General features: G+C 40.7%; 1 protein-coding gene across 5 annotated transcripts in view; it reads right to left on the reverse strand.

Annotated features, from left to right (window-relative positions):
• PTPN13 (protein tyrosine phosphatase non-receptor type 13) overlaps positions 1-16,907 on the reverse strand; it is a 171,392-nt gene extending 154,485 nt beyond the window's left edge. For all 5 annotated transcript variants that reach the window (XM_089526165.1, XM_089526164.1, XM_089526162.1 and 2 more), the window contains exon 1: positions 16,843-16,907. The gene's annotated coding sequence lies outside the window, so the exon portion shown is untranslated. The remainder of the gene's footprint in view (positions 1-16,842) is intronic.
• Between the last annotated feature and the right edge of the window lie 317 nt (positions 16,908-17,224).

Raw genomic sequence — 17,224 nt, forward strand, 5'->3', positions numbered from 1 at the left:
AAAGCACTGCACAGGCACAGTACAACCCATTTGTATGATTCACAGAGACCACAAAGAAGATATATATATATATATATAATTTGCCCCATACACTCAGGTTCTCTGGTGGACGTTTACTCCAGCCAGCCAGGACTAGATTGGTAACTGTCACCCAGAGAATTTTTTCTTCATCCTCCCCTAGACTGACCTGTCAGAAGAGATTCAACAGATGAATATACTGCCCAAATTTAAAAGAGCATTAAAAACCAGTCTCTTCTGGCACGTTTATCCAGATGATTATAAATTGTGAATTTTACATAATGAATTTTAAATGTGGATTGTTTTAATATGTAGATATCTTATTTGTTCTTTTAAATTGGTGTGTGTTTTAACCAATGTTTTTAAACTGGTATTTTTTGTCTGTTAATTGGTGTTGTTCCCCATCTCAATCAATGGAGTGAGGTGGGTAAGATATTGTGTGTGTGTGTGTGTGTGTGTGTGTGTGTGTGTGTGTGCTTTTGGCTTCCAGAATGCTGTATTTTAGAAAGCTTGGCTTTGGACAATGTGTCTGTGGTGGCAGCAGTGTATAATGATGGGTGGTGACTAGTTCGTATATAAGTTGCATAGTATCTCACACAGGTACCTTGAGGGCATCTAAGAGGTCCCTGCAGTTGGTGACCACAGCAGTAGGACAGGAGGAGGTCCTCACATTGGTGCCAGAGGTGAGGACAAGTGAAAGCCCTCACTCTTGGTGGTAACCATAGGATTTACTGAAGTCTTTACAACTGTGGCAATTGTTTAGGCAGTCCCTTAAGTGTTAAACCCCCACAAGCACATTCAATAAACCACAGCTCTGTTTGTTAGCAGTATACACACAGTCTAAATTGTTATCTTGCTTATAGAGACACAGCCCTTTCTAGATTAAAGCAGAGCTTCAAAAAGTGATTTTTGGATTATAACTCCCAGAATGTACCCCTAGCACATGATCACAGTAGTCATACAGACTACATGGGAAATTGTGGGAATTGCAGGTCAAAAAGTAACTTTTCCAAGCTCTGGATTAAAGACACATGGTAAGATAACACATTTGGTTTTCATTTTTTCTCCACTCACACATTTCATGATTTTGCCTTGATCAAAAGAGGCAAGTTTTCATAGCAACCCCAACATTTTGGGTCTACAAGATTGCATAAATACACCTTATTGTTCTTTGTGCCCAACACACCTTTTTAAGAAAGCTGGGAAAGAGACTTAACAAGGGCAGAAACAGGTGTGTATTCTATTAAAACTGTTGCCTCCATTTCCAGTTTACAGCATATCATCAGTTCACCTGTAATGCACACACAGGCTAGCGACGCAGAGTTTCTTTCAAGGCAGGGCGGTTTTATCCAAACACTAGACACGTTGAGACATGCTGTGATTTCTTTCCTTCTTTCCATCTCTCCCAGAAGGAGGTACAAAACAGAAACATCATGATTCACTTTTCAAAGGCCACATCCGCAGTGATTCAAGGACAGAATCTGGTTATTTCTCAACACTCATAATTGAAACTAGTTTTCCTCATCTCACTCATAGGAATGCATTTGCTTTTGACCCCCTCGGCCAAGTAAACAGCACTTTTATTAATTGATAAGAACAAGACGCCTGTGCAAATTCCTTTCAGCAAGGAATCTGTCAAGTTTGATCTTGCCTTCAATGGAGGGTTCCTGCTCAGATCTCACTTCACAGCAGAGTATCAAACCAACAGCTTTGACGATGGGACCAAAGTTGTCTCACTTTCTGTAACAACATGGCAGTTTACAATCAAAACAAGCTGGCTGTCCACTTTGGCCTCTGTGACAGCCAGACAATTTCAATAAGTTATTGAACAACTCTGGAATTCTCAGAATCAGAGTTCAAAAGAGTAACTTTTCCACGCTTTTCTAAGAAAACACAGAAGTTCAACGCCTATTCCTTATGGCTCCTCAGTGGCAGAACAACATCAGAACAGGCCACTGTCAGAGGAAATAGACAATTTTTGGAGAGAATACAAAATCCTCTCTCTCTCTCTCTCTTTTTTAATGTCCTCTGTGAAACAATGATTAGGAGTAGCAAGGCACCAAACACATATAAATATGGTTCTCTACCAATTTAACCTCTACAGACAAAATAAGCTTGCATCATACATTTCATGCATTTTGTTTGGCCCAATAAAGGTATCACTGTTTTGTGAATTTATAGTAATATAGCAAGTACATTTCTATACCACTTATCAGTGCACTTAAGTATTCCCTAAGCAGTTTTAAACATGTAAGCTAATTGCTCCCAACAAGCTGGGTACGCATTTTAGCGACCTCAGAAGGATGCCAGGATGAGTGGACCCTGGAGCCCTGCCTGGGATCAAACTCACAACTTTATGGCTATGGATGGCTGCAGTACCAGTATTTAACCACTGTGCCACCAGGGCTCCTATTCGGGATGTTGTTGTAAAATAAACTGCTTTAATAATCATATTTTCATCCATGTTCTCTGAACATTGGATGAAGAAGACATGCTTCTGGGAAGTTTCCACCTTCTTTACCAGACGGTTATGTTAATTATTAATTATCAGATGACATACATGCACATATCATTAACTTAATGATCATTAACTTAAGGAGACCTACATAGAATGCCGAAGTATTTTCCTGCTCTTTACTGAAGATGTAGAGGAGAAAGAGCAGCCCTGTTTATGTGTGCTTCCAGATCAACCCTCTTTTGGAGATTGTGGTACACCGTGCAGAAATTGGTACTGAGGTCATAATTCAGCATCTTTCAAAAGTCAGCATTAAAGCACCCAATTATGCTTCTCTTTTTAAAAATAGATTTGAAAGTGTTTGAATAATAACCAATAACTGGATGGGTTCAAAGGGACAGGCACTACAGGCATTGTTTGCTTGTTTGTTTGTTAACTGCCCTTGAGTCGATCTTGACCCATGGTGGCCACATGGATGAGACATCCCCAAGACTCTCTGTCTTCCACAGCTCTGCTTAGTTTCTGTAAATTCATACCCATGACCTTCTTAATAAGATTCCAATACTTTGACTGGAGGCTCTTCTGTTGTCCCCCTTTTCCCTCACTGCCCCATGATCTTTCCACTGCCCCCCCCCCCCGTGGGGCATACACCATACTTTGTGAATCACTGATCTAAGTCTTTAACTGTTAACTGCCTGATGAAGGAGGTTTTCTCACTAGGATGTGGTGTATTTTAAAAAAATGATTGTTATATTTTAACTACTTTTTAAATTGTGGTAAATTACTATTTTTTTTAATATAGCTATTTATTAACTGTGCATTATGCCTTGCTTTAACTGTATTCTGTTTTAACTTACACTGTAAGCTGCCTAAAGTCCCATATTGGGAGACAAGAAGGATATTAACCAAATATATAAATTTATTTTTGTATGTATTTTTTAAAAATATTTATACCTTGCTCTTCTTCCACAAAGGCTCCCAAGACAACTTACAAATTGTTAACTAGACTACAAAAGGAGAAGGGAATGGCAGTGGGGAAGGGGATCAAGTCCAGCAATATAAATAAATACATTTTGATTAAATAAAGTTTTAAATTATTTTAAAATGACAACTCCAAGGATTCTGCAGCCAGCAAACCCTTTTTCTAAAGTCTGTTTTTACTACCTACCAACAAGAAATCCAGTCCAATCTCCAGATAACCAATGGCTAAATTCCTCATTCCAGTCCATAACCAGTTCTGAACACCCTTCCTTAATCAGATGGAATAGTATGTACTTTAAAAGGCATTGTCCTTTCAGAAAGGATTATTTTTCATCAGACACTTGACTGCAACAAGTAACAACAAATGAACATTTCTTAAAATGTTCAAAACAGTTCTTATCCATTATCTAAGAAACACTTAGTCCTGAGAGGCAGAGGATTGTTTCATACCAGGAACTGTTTCAGTTTATAGCAAGGGAGACATTTAAACCAGAACTTTCCCAACTTACACACTTAACCACTCTATTTGACTTCTGCATGACAAGTTCTGCCTTAATTTTCTTTCCTTCTTTTTCACTGGGACCCCAAATTCCACATGCTAAAGTAAGCTCCCTACTGCATGCCATGGATGAGAGAAAGGACAGCCCTACAGGTACAAATGCCTAAATACCTCAAAGGCATTAGATCCTATATGATCTTAGAAGCTAAACAGGGTCAGCCCTGGTTAATACTTGGATAGGAGAATGCCAACAAACACCAGGTGTAGGGTGTATTTCAGAAGAAGGAAATGGCAAAATCACCTCTGAGTATTCCTTGCCTAAGAAAACCCTATGAAATTCAGTTGTTGTGTGTCTTCAAGTCATTACTGACTAATGGTGACCCTAAGGTGAACCTATCACATGGTTTCCTGGAGCTGAGAGTGTGACTCACCCAAGGATATCCAGTGGGTTTCCATGGCTGAATGGGAAACTAAACAAGGTTGTAGTCCAACACTTAAACCACTGCACTACACTGGCTCTCATGAAATTCATAGGGCTTGCCATAAGTCAACAGACAACTTGAAGGCACATACATATGTAGATTTATGTACACAAATACAGAACTATGTCTGTATTGGTAAAAATTATGGAGGAAAGGTGGGATGTGAGTATTTTCGTTGCTGCTGCTGCAAAGCAGCTGGGAGTCAGAAAACCTTGATGACAAAACTATTCACCCATCTACCTGCAGAGCATGATCTCCATTCTGCACCATTCCTGCATTCAGAATATAGAAAAGTTCATTTTGGGAACCAAGATGCTGGTGAACTGTACAGAACTGTAATGTTCTGCCAGAATAGTTAACACAGGTGATCCAGGACTCCTAGAAGCTCCCATGCATCTTTAAATATTTTAAGACATTTTAAGTGCTATATTTTCAAATGTTAATGTAAATAGCAAGTAGGAGCAGATATGTATTTCAGATATATGCAAACTGATCAGGAAGTTGGATGCTGTTCTAGGTAGCCTTGGAGTGCAAAATGTGTGACTCTCCAGATGTTGTTGGACTGCAAGTCCCATTAGCCAAAAGCAAAATCCCTACACTCATGGTACTTTTCACTAGTAAACCTGACTTTGCTGCTTATAATGTGAGGAAAGGCTTATAAAAATCACTTTTTATGGAGAAAACAACTCATGTCAGTCTCACTTTTTTGTATCTTTCACATAGTTTAGACCAACAAGTGTCTCACTTTAACTTCTTCCTTGGCACTTTGTATTTTAAGATATATCTTATTAGCAAATAACTACAGACTGTACTAAACCATCAAGAGGAAAATGCAATCCATTATTTTAAAGAAAGAGAGAAAGATAACATGGGTCATCTTTCATGAAAGATAACATGGATTGCTCAACTCCATACAAGAAACTGCTAAAGCAGCTTAATATTCCCTTATCACTTTTTCTTAAACAAAGCTGATTAGATTTGGAAACACAAGAAGAGTTGCAAGCCTGACTCATTAAAAATCGAAGGTCAGTTCCCACATAACATTTGGTTCCACAGCAGAGTCTTTGGATTTATTCCCAAAGAGGCAGAAAACAGGATGCTGTTGGGAGTAATCCAAAAAAATCTATATGGAAGGCCATCACAGATAAATTTATTTATGTCTTCCGTTCTTTACATGATGGAATCCTTGTCCAAAAGTTAGCAAACTGTCACCCATGCCTTTGGAAATTCTTTTTCCATGAGATATGTTCTTTTGCTTGTTCATTTGCTTTTAAAAATCAGATTTCAAGTCCTCATGATAGTGTCTGGAAAAATTCCTACAGCTGATAGATCAAAACATCTTATCCTCATGTGGTGAGGGAAGGTGAACCCCATGTTTAGTTCACAAGTTTCTCAGGTTTGCAACTAATGAAATATATCAAAGCCCTAGTCTTAAATCGGGCCTGAAGAGGAAGAGCCCTCCCCTCCCTCCTTCCAACTGTCATCTTCTGGCCTGGGAGGGAGTGAAAGGACAGGCCCAATGCCATCGGGCCTGGCCTCGATTAAGAAAAAGAGCCCTCCCTCCAGTCCATCTGCCTTGGTCCAGGCCTCAGAGGGAGAGAAGAATGCTGGACCTGATCCCCTTCCCCACCACCATTCCCTTCTCCTTTTGTGTTGTGTCTTTTTAGATTGTAAACCTGAGGGCAGGGAACTGTCTATTATCCCCTCTGTTGTAAGCTGCGGATTCTGGGCGGCACATAAATAAATTCTATTATTATTATTATTATTATTATTATTATTATTATTATACAGGCATTGACTGCACTTCTGTAGTGCATGTTCACTAACTGTTTACAGAAACAGCTGTATAATACTGGGACAGCTATAGAATATACAGTACGTATATAACAGACCAATAACATGTTTTTAAAAAATTAGAAATTTAATAGATTTGTTGTGAGACAGGTTTTCATAGATGAAAGTTCACTCCATCAGATTTGCACAGCATTATGTTCAGCTAGCCTATACACATGGTTTTATGCGGGGGCGGGGGGAGAAGTAGCTAGCCTGCATATATGGTGTTAAATAATGGAGACAAATGGCCATGAAATTCAAGAAGTACTGTCTGCAACAATTCTATACAAAGCACAAATGTATACAAGATAAATACTGCAAGTATTCGCAGTATCATTACTGGGTGATAACATAATCACCCTAGCTTTGCTGTGTTAGTTTAACACCTGCGGCAGGACCAAGCCATTATCTGAATTCAGACCTAAACAAATAGAATCAAACTTCCTGATAAGATCTCATTCAGCAATTTCACAGCTGATTCTCCCTCAGACTTTTCTTTCTTGATGTATGGTAACTTTTCAGTCAGCAGTAAAGGAGATTTATTTTATTTTTATTTACTTTATTCATATAGCACCTTTCTCCCAGGACATGACCCAAAGTGCCTTCCAGAACAACAAATTAAAAACTTAAGTCACAAAGAAGTCATAATATTTATCTGACAATAACCCCATTAAAGTTGACATTATAGAAAGATTTAAATGCTCTCCCGTTGATTTCTGAATGTTGCCTTTTCTAATGTCAGATTTGTGTCCGTTTATTTATTTATTTTATAGAAACTGACCTATTTGTCCTACAGAGAAAGCAGAAGAATACCACTAGCAAGTGATCATATCTTGTTGGAAAATGAACAAGTGAAAGAGCCCCGATGTTAGCAGTGGTGCTAGGAGCATTAAGGACCACAGTTGGAATATGCGATTGTTGCAGGAGCTACTCCTTGTGTTTACATCTTTATGTCTTGTACATCTTGTTGCTGTATGAGATTTTCCAGAAAATTTTCCAGTGCTGTATTTTCCCAAGAAAAACTGTTCATGTCATTCAAATTTATCCTATTGTGTGGCAATCAATTATGTTTGAAGGGCTTAACACAGGATATGAAATTCTACTTACTCTTCTAAGGACACAAGTGTCAACAGAAGAATGGACTAAGAAAATAAATGTGCTGTTGAGCTTGTTTCTATTTCACAAATTATCTTCTCAGTTACAAGTACATCAAGACAAATGTGATATGTACCCATAGAGTCACAGACATCCTTTAGTAAAATCAAATGTCAACTAGGTGCACTAAATCCATTTTTTCTCATCTTCAAATGGAACAGATAATTTCTGCAGTGAGTGAGTGAAGTTGCAGTTATGCAGTTATACTCTAGCAAAAGAATGTTAAACTGTTACTAGAAGATATATCAACTACAAGCCTCTTTATGTGGTGGTGGTGGTGTGCCTTCATGTAATTTGTGACTTATGATGAACCTATCACAGGGTTTTTCTTGTGGGGATTTGCTTTTGCCTTTCCCTGAAGTTGAAATAGATTGATTTGTCCAAGGTCACCCAGTGGGTTTCCATGGCCAAGTGGGGATTCAAACCCTGGTCTTCAGAGACATGATTCAACACTCAAACCACTCTCCTCTCTTTAGGGATGTCAACTTTGAAAAAAAAAGTGTTATTTCAAGAGTAATTCATTTGTTAAATATATGGGAGGTATATGCTACTCATATTATTACAAATATTCCAATAAACTAAATTACGCATGTAATGTGTTTGAACACGTCATATGTGGTAAATCAGATAACATTATTTGGAGTTCAAATAATTGTACATTTTCTGGAAAAACCCACTTCTTTACTTTTGAAAACAGACCTGATAGCAGGCTACAAACACAAGTGTGTGCAATACCCATGTGAAGGCCTGTTCTTCATTTTCACATACTCTAAACTAGAATAATAGCAAAGATAATGGGGTTACTGTCAGATAAATATTTGTGACTCATTACTTCTTTAGTAAGAACCAGTAATGTTCTCAATGTATCTCTATGGTTGCTAAGAGTGAGGATTATATATCAAACTGTACTCTTACCTTTATTATGTATTTACTTTCCACTTTGAGGTGGGACCTACTCAGTGAAAAGCAAAAACCAAAACCAAAACCCACACACTAACTTTGACAACATGCAAACAGTGCATTAACTGTCAGATGACAGTCAGTATTAAACAAGGTAGGCTGAACCCACAAATCAAAGTATAAACATGGAAAAAGGGAAAAGTAAATAAAAACTGTCTGAAAAGATTTCTAGATTTTAAATGTAATATTTGTCTTCTTGTCAAGTAGCATGGTCGTGAATCCCTGAGGGCTTTTTGTTTTGATCAATTTCAAACCTCCGAATCAAATGGGAAGAGAAATACAATCCCATTCATTCATCAAAGTCACTTAACTAAACAAACCGCTATTATGAGGGCTGGGATTTATATGTTCCCTATACATGTCTTTATTCTTGCGAAAGAGGCCCAAGTTAGATACAGAGTAAAATCACAAATGTAGAGATTGAGAAGATTACTTTTTGGAGTACAGCTCCCAGAATCCTCCAACCAGCATGGTCACAGGCCATGGTAGATGCCGGATTCTGTGAATCACAGTCAGGACAAATGAATGACCCAAACTTAACCTTTGCTGAGATAATGGGAATGGTATAGAAAGAAGAGGCCCTCATAACCCTCCAAAGCCTGCCAATATTATGCATAGTGACTGAGGGACCACAGCTCAAGGGTAAAGAAAGCTTTCTTTGCATCAAAAGATCCTCCATTCTTTGATTCATTCACTCCCTACCACCTTCAGTTACAATAAGGGTTGTTAACTGAAACCTCTGGACTCCTAGATAACATCCAAAAGCCTCAGCAGGGCCAATGGGAAGGGATTGGGGGTGCTTTAGTCCAAAACATCTGGAGGGTCAACGGTTCCCCACCCTGATTTAAAAGAACAACGTGGCAAGAGATGGAAAAGGCTTCCTTCTGTTCAAAAATCACTATCGGCTGGTGTAGAGAGTACTGGGCTGGGTGGACATATAGTCCACCTTGGTATGAGACAGTTTCTTATGATCTTAGAAGCCCTGGGCTTGAACATTAGAAAGAAGGAGTTCTTGACAGCAAGAGCAGTTCAGCAATGGAACCAATTTCCTAGACAGGTGGTGAGTCTCTTTCTCTGGATGCCTTCAAAAAGAGGCTGCTCAGCTACCTCCTGGAGATGTTCTAACTTAAATTCTTGCATTGAGCAAGGGGTTGGATTTGATGCCCAGTGAGGCCCTTTCCAACTCCATGCTTTCCACAGACAAGACAATAGGTTCAATCTCTGGCATCTCCAGGTTCAACTATGAAAGCCTGAAGAGCCAAAGTCAGTCAGTGCTGACAAAACTGCAATAGATGGAGCTGTAGGCTGACAACTTCCTGTACAGCTATGGGAGAAAATGAGTTGCAATGTCATCATTGTCTTTTAACTTCTAAACTGGCTCACAATTCATTATTCTGCACCACAAGCTTTGAGGATAGTGTGTTTGCATAGTTTCACATATGCTGCACTATGTGAAATTCAGCATAGGTAAAGGGGGAGGTTGATCTACACTTTCTGAGCAGTTACAAAAGGACATGTTCTGTACCGGGGGGGGGGGGGGGGGAGCAACTCAAAGGTTAGAGTTGGACTAGGAAGCCACTAATCTCATGATGGACCTTGGACCAATCAATTTCTCTCTCAACCTTATCTACCTTATAGGATTGTTGTGAGGCCAAAGTAGGGAGGAAAAGAGACATTTACACCACTTTTAGTACATAGGTGGAAAAGTGGGATATAACACTGGCCCTGTCAACTGAAGGATTAAGGGAGTGACAGTACAAAAAATAACTTTTCGAAGCTCTAGTAAAAATGCAGATGGGACCAGTCAGGAAGTGGCTTATTCCAGATCAGACTACTATCTACTCTGACTGGCAGCATATCAGTACCATCAAGGGCGGGGAGTAACCTTTTGGATCAGACAAAACTTGATCCTTTCTGCCAAAATGACTGAGACTAAACAGTAATTTTCTGGATGTTAAGTATGCACTCTGTCACAGAGCTGCAATTTCTGCTGCACCAATATAATTGTTCAAGATGTCTATATAGGCACTTTATGCTTACCTGAGGTTTATTATTGTTAAACTTGATAAGTGGTCCTACTCAAGCTGCCACTCGCATCAATATGTGAAGTTTTCCCCCCTCAGGTAGGTGCTGCTCCTAGCTGTTTAGAAAGTATGTAATTTTCTACTCTATAATAATTCTTAGGATGATAGGCACATTAATAATGGCCAGAACCCCATTGGAGCTACAGGGCAGTGTAATGGCCTGCCATGGCAGCATAGGGCACTTCTTAGAGAAGTGTGTAACAGTGATGGAGAACAGAAAAAACTGCCTCCATCACTTGAGAACACCGTCTCGGGAGGACACATGACATCTTTTTTCATTACAGAAATTGTTTTCAACTGCTGCTCACTGCCCTTGTGGCATCTATGGCCACTTTATTCCTGCAGCCTCCATTGCTGCCACCACCTTTAGTGGCACAGTCATGCCAACCAATGTAATACTCAAATACTCCCAGTCCCCTTTCCCCTTGCAATGGTTATGTCGTTTTGTGAAATGTAATTTTTCTCCAAAGTTCTTCAGAGACTGATCACCTTTGCATTGTCACTACAAGTCATACTGTGACTTGCTGAAATCTGGCTTTCTGTGATATTCAATCCTGTCTCTACTAGCAAACCGTGGTTTATTCATTAGTAACAAACTGTAATCTGAACCCATGGTCTGCTTTTGGTTTATGAACACTGGTTTATTTTTAAAATGGCTTGTCATAGCATTTGATCCTGCAATTATGGTTTGTTTCCCCAAGTGCCTGCCCTCACAAAAGAGGTTTGAGGCAAACAAATTAGAAATGGGGAAGGCAAACCAGTTTGTTTGGTCATATGCCATGGCTTATAGTGACCTTTAAATGCAGCTTTAGTGTGTAGTTTAATTTCCATGTGATAACACATATCTGGCCATTGAAAAAAGAAGGAAGGAAGGACGGAAGGACGGACGGACGGACGGACGGACGGACGGACGGACGGACGGACGGACGGACGGACGGACGGACAGACAGACAGAAGTGAACAGCCCCAGCAGTTTCACCAGACAGACCCAGTTCCACCTCTTTGGACTAGATACAAATGTGCCATCAGCAACATCTACCCAGAGGACCTGTAGCTTGCCAGCCCTGTTTTATGGGCTGATAATACAGGTTGAATCTCCCTTACCTGAAATACTTGGGACCAGAAGAATTTTGGATTTGGAATTTTTTCAGATTTTGGAATATTTGCAAATACATAATGAGATACAGGTTGAGTCTCCCTTGTCTGAAATACCTAGGATTAGACGTATTTTGGATTTCAGAGTTTTTTGGATTTTGGAGTATTTGATGTACATAATGAGATTTCTTGGAAACAGGACCCGAGTCTAAACATGAAATTCATTTATGTCTTGTATACACCTTATACATATAGCCTGAAGATAATTTTCGATAATTTTGTGCATGAAATTAAGTTTCTGTATATTCAACCATAAGAAAGTAAAAGTCTCAGTATCTCAGCCACCCATATGGTCAATTTTGTATTTTTGGAATTCCAGCTAAGAGAGACTCATCCTGTACTAATACCACTTGGAGGAGTAGTATGCAGTAGCTTAAAGATTGTTAACAACAATCTTCCAGTGATTCCATAGAAAGGCCCTAATTATGCTCAAAATAAGGGCAGAACTAAATTTTATCAGAGAAAACCAAGGTTCTCTTATACAACCAATTGCACTAGCAGAAGAGAATAAGCAGAACAGAGATCCTGGTGTCCAGAAATGACTAACCTTCTTCCTCACAAACTCTTCTGTTTGACAAAGTCAACAGTGATACTGAAGTTAAGGCACTGATGGCTAAAAAGGCCCCATCTTATCTAGGTAAGGGTCTCTGGTGGAAATGAGCTAAATCCCAGCAGGCTACAGTGTGAGGGAAGTGGGTAGTGTACTGTAGGAGGGCTTACTGATATGTCTGACAATTGCCAGACTAAGTGAAGATAGGCTGTGAGAATGCCAAAACAGAGCAAGGTATCGTTTACCAATGGCACACCTAAATGCTGTGTTTAATTAAATTATGAACTGCAGAAAGTTATCTAGTCTCTGATCAGAAAGCTCATAAAAATGAGAAAAAATATAAACCCACCACCTTCCTTGTCAGACACTAGATATAACCAAACACTATAATATGAATCAGGGGAGACCTTAAAATGTGATCCTCCATGTGATGTTGGACTGTTAACATAACAGCCTGTGATGAAAAATGCTGCAAACTGCAGTTCAGCAGCATCTGGAAGGCAACACTTTACCCACCTCTGGCCTAAATCCAGTTATTAGACCTAACTGGAGTACACCTATCAAATCAATATGAATTTGGTAAGTCAACACATCTAAGTTCTATTAATTCAGCGGTTTTCAACCCGTGGGGTCACGACCCCTTTGGGGGTTGAACGACCCTTTCACAGGGGTCACCGCAGACCAACAGAAAACACATGACAGCATTGCGCTAACTAGCAACGAAAATAATTTTATGGTTGGAGGTCACCACAACATGAGGAACTGTATTAAAGGGTTGCAGCATTAGGAACGTTGATAAATTCAAGGGTATTCTCAAACTTGGATACTGGATTTAAACCCATCTTGCTCTTTTGTGAGGTATGCACTCTGTTTCTCCATATGCAAACTGTCAAAAGACCACCAGAAAAACTGGCAGATTACTCAAAATCAAACCAGGTCTTGGGGGGAGGGGGGGGGCTGAAGAGAGATGACACACAGTTTCAATAAATAAGTTTTTCCCACCTATGAAATTCATGGGGTCACCATAAGTGGGCAGGAGGCACCCACCCACCCAAGAGAGACTGTTCTGCTGCAACTACAATCTATACTCTTTCAAGAGAAGGAGGAATACTTCAAAAAGTGCTCTTTATTCCATAATGATGTTTCATGTTTGCACATAACAGCCAGCCGTGGCCACACGGTTTGGGGTGCCCCACATCTGGTAGTTTGGGATCCACCCAGAACACAAAACCGGTTGCCCCATTTTAATTCCCAACAAACCAGAATACTACAGAAAGAAGCTCCTGGCGGCTCCCTGTGAAGTCACTGCCTTTGTTGTTTTAAACATGCAATTTAGAGAGAATGACACACTCACCAATATGAGAGAGAGAGAGAGAGAGAGAGAGATTACTGTATGTTGTGGTTTTGCGGAGGTGTTGATTGCAGGCAGGCAAATATCACATGAAACCCAGATTATTTCTCATGGTTTCCCCAGTCGAGTTCTCTTTCTATTCCTCTCTCTCCAGATCTTAACTGATTTCAAACAGGATTACTGAGTAAGATATCTGAAAGACTGGAAGCTAGCAAGCCAAGGCAGAAGAAAGTTCCAGGAGAGTTACTGGGAATCACTCTCTCAGGGAAAGTTTGGCAGTGCTGTTCAGTGGTTTTCAACTTTCCTAGTTCATTTTTTTTTTAAATTCCAAAGTATTTTCCCCAGTTGCTGCTTTGTGAACATCAGATGTTCTGCTCAGCGCTAAGATTTTTGGACAGGAAGAAGGGGGAAACCACAATAACAACAGCAAAACAGCTTGCATCAGATTCTCTTTCCTCCCTTGCATTCTTCAAATGAGGCACCACATTTTCCACAATTATTTCAGAGACAGAGAAAGAAAGAAAGAAAGAAAGAAAGAAAGAAAGAAAGAGGCAGAGAAGCAGGCCTGTTGTGAAAACACAGACACAAAATGGAGAGAGGAAGGGAGAAAGGAAATGCCTTGAAAGTCCACCGTCTCCCTTCCAAAAAGTTCATATTAGCGCACGTCTCTTTACAGCCTAAAACACTTCACATATGTATAACTGATCATCCCATAAAGAGAAAGTCCATAAGAAAGCAAAATGCTAAAACTAAATAATCGTGACAGCGTGGTTTTTATATGGGGTGTGTGTTTTAGTTATGTTTTAATTTTTTGTATGTTTTTAATGTTAATTTTATATTGTTTTAATTAGATTATTTTAACTGTTTTTAAAGTTTTAAAAATGTTTTTATTTTGTGAGCCACCTTGGGTCTCTTATGGGGAGAAAGGCAGCATAAAGATAAATAAATAAATACTGATCAAGGTTTCACATGGAGCAGACCAGTGTGGAATCACATGCTTTCCAAAAAAGCAACACCTCTACAGATGTTCCCCTTGCTTCTTTCCAAAGGGAGCATTTCAAGGTGAGGAAAGAGAGAGGGCAATAGTCCCACAGGTGTTCTTCCATCACACTATCTCCACTACAGAGATGAGCACCATGCATTCCAGGTCTCAACAACACTTTCAGCAGCAGTTGTTGTTGTTGACTCTGTGTTATTTTTGACTTAGGGCAACCTTAGGCAAACCTATCATAGGGTTTTCTTGGCAAGTTTCTTCAGAGTAGGTGCGCCACTGCCATGCTCTGCGTCTGAGAGACTGTGACTTGCCCACAGTCAAGTGAGGATTCAAAGCCCATGGTTACCCAGTGGGTTATTATGCTTGAGCAGAGAACCGAATCCTGATCTCCAGGCATAGTCCAGCACTCAAACCACTACAAACACATAAAAGGGCAACCTCTATGTCAGTGGCTTCCCCCGTCCCACAACCTTTCACTTACCCTCAAGTGAATGCACCTGCACTATGGAAATGATGCAGTTTGATAGCACTTTAGCTGCCATGGCGCCATCCCACAGAATCTTGGGATTTGTAGTTTTGTGAAGCACCAGCACTCTTTGGCAGAGAAAGCTACAGACCTTGTGCTGTAAAACTACACATCCCAGGATGCCATAGGATAAAGCACCAGCATTTTAAAAAGTGGTGTCAGTTTGCATTATTTCTACAGTGTAGAAGATGGGGGAAGGAGGGAAAAATTCTCGCAGCACATGTCAACCTACATGGCCATTGATTGATTTCAATTTGACCATTGGTTTTAATTGCTTTTAAAAAAAAGACTGTAGAGACAGTGTGGCATAGTGGCTTGAGCACTGGGCAATGGAGAGCAGGGCTTGAAACCCCAGTCAGCCATATAAATCCACTGGGTGACCTTAAGCAAATCACACTCTCTCAGCCTCAGAGGATGGAAGTGGCAAAGCCACTCTGAAGAAGCTTGCAAAGAAAATCCTGTGATAATTTCACCTTAGGGTTGCCATAAGTCTGAAATGAGTTGAAAGCATACAACAACCACCAAGTTTTAAATGGTTTTATTTGTGACCTGCCTTGGGTCCCTTTCTAGGAGAAAGGTGGCATAGAAGGGAAAAGAAATAAATATAAACAATCCCTTCAAAGTTGCATCCACCGGGAACCAACCAACCAACTATGGATCATCACTTCTGTGCTAATCAGAAACAGCCACAAACAGGGTGAGCAGACACCCTCCTTTTCCAGGACATGCCCTACATTTCAGCCTTTTGTCCAGGAGGCATTCCAAAATGTCCTCCATTTTGAGCATGACCCAGAAGCATGAATTTACATGAGTGTTTTTACCTTTTATTTGGTCATGTCCTACTTTTTCTTGAATGTCCTCCATTCTGAGATGCCTTGTCCTCCTTTGTGGTTAGCACATCTGCTCAGTGTATCACCCCCCCCACACACACACACACACAATGGCAAAAGACCCGCACTATAGGATACCCAGAGCCAGCTTGGTGTCCTGGTTTGACAGCTGGACTATGTTTGAATCCTGGCTCAGCCATGGAAACCCATTGGGTGACCTTAGGCAAGTCACACTCTCTCGGCCTCAGAGGATGGCAAATGGCAAACCCTTCTGAAGAAACTTTCCAAGGAAACCCAGTGTTAGGGTTGCCTTGGGTTGGAAAAGGCTTGAAGACACAACAACAGGGGAAGAAGTCTCAATCTCTGCACGCACTTATTCCAATTGTTCAGTACAAAAGGGAAGAGAGGTCCAGCCCAAGAAACATGACCTGTCCAGGCATTTAACGTCCATTATTATTACTTTATACAGATTAATCTCTGCAGCTACCTATTCTCAATAGTTCAGTAGAAAAGGGGAGGAGAGGTCCTGTAGATACTCCTTTACCATCATCATTCTTCCTTTTTACTGATCGATCTCTGCACTGACTCATTCCCAATTGTTCAATACAAAGGGCAAATATGAACTCTACAGACTTGTAATGTTCATTAGTATTACTTCTTACTGACCAGTCTCTGGATCCCCCTAGCCAACCCCAAAAACATGTACAGACTTTTAATGTTCATTAGTATTATATGAGTATTATTACCTACCTATTTTTACTGACCACTCTCTCTATGCACTTACTGAACCCAAGAAACATGAACTGTAGAGACCTGTAATGTTCATTCTCACTACTTCTTCCTGCCCAGCCCCTGCAGCCCCTTTCCCCCCAAAGGTTCAATCCAAAGGGCAGAGGAGTCCAGCCCAAAAGGCAGAGACTCTACAGACGGCTCTTTTGGATGACACTGCTATAAATTATGCTTACTTACCCGCCGTTCTGAGCAACAAAACCCCAAGTCCTGGCGGTGAGAGGAGGAGGAGGAGGAGGAGGAGGAGGCTGGTGCTGCTGGGGGTCTCCTTCCTTCTCTTCCTGCCCACAACGGGGCTAACTGGAGCCCCCAGCCGGGGGGGAGGAGGAAGGGGAGCGATGGGGCTGAGGCAGGAGCATGGCTCCTTCGCAGCTACTCTGCAGCCCCAGAGCCCCCCATGGCTGCTGCCCAAAGAGGGAGGGAGGGCAAGGCACGCCTAGCTTTGTGGCAGCCAAAGCTTCCCCGACCCACAACCAGGCAAGGAAGGCTGAGGCTGCTCTGCTTCTCTCGTCCTCCGTCTCCAAGGCTGCCTGCTCTTCTTCAGGGCTGTAATGCAACCAGC

The sequence above is a fragment of the Sceloporus occidentalis genome, unplaced genomic scaffold, assembly GCF_023333645.1.
Source record: "Sceloporus occidentalis isolate IW3139 unplaced genomic scaffold, rSceOcc1.0.p SCAF_5, whole genome shotgun sequence".
Classification (NCBI taxonomy): domain Eukaryota; kingdom Metazoa; phylum Chordata; class Lepidosauria; order Squamata; family Phrynosomatidae; genus Sceloporus; species Sceloporus occidentalis.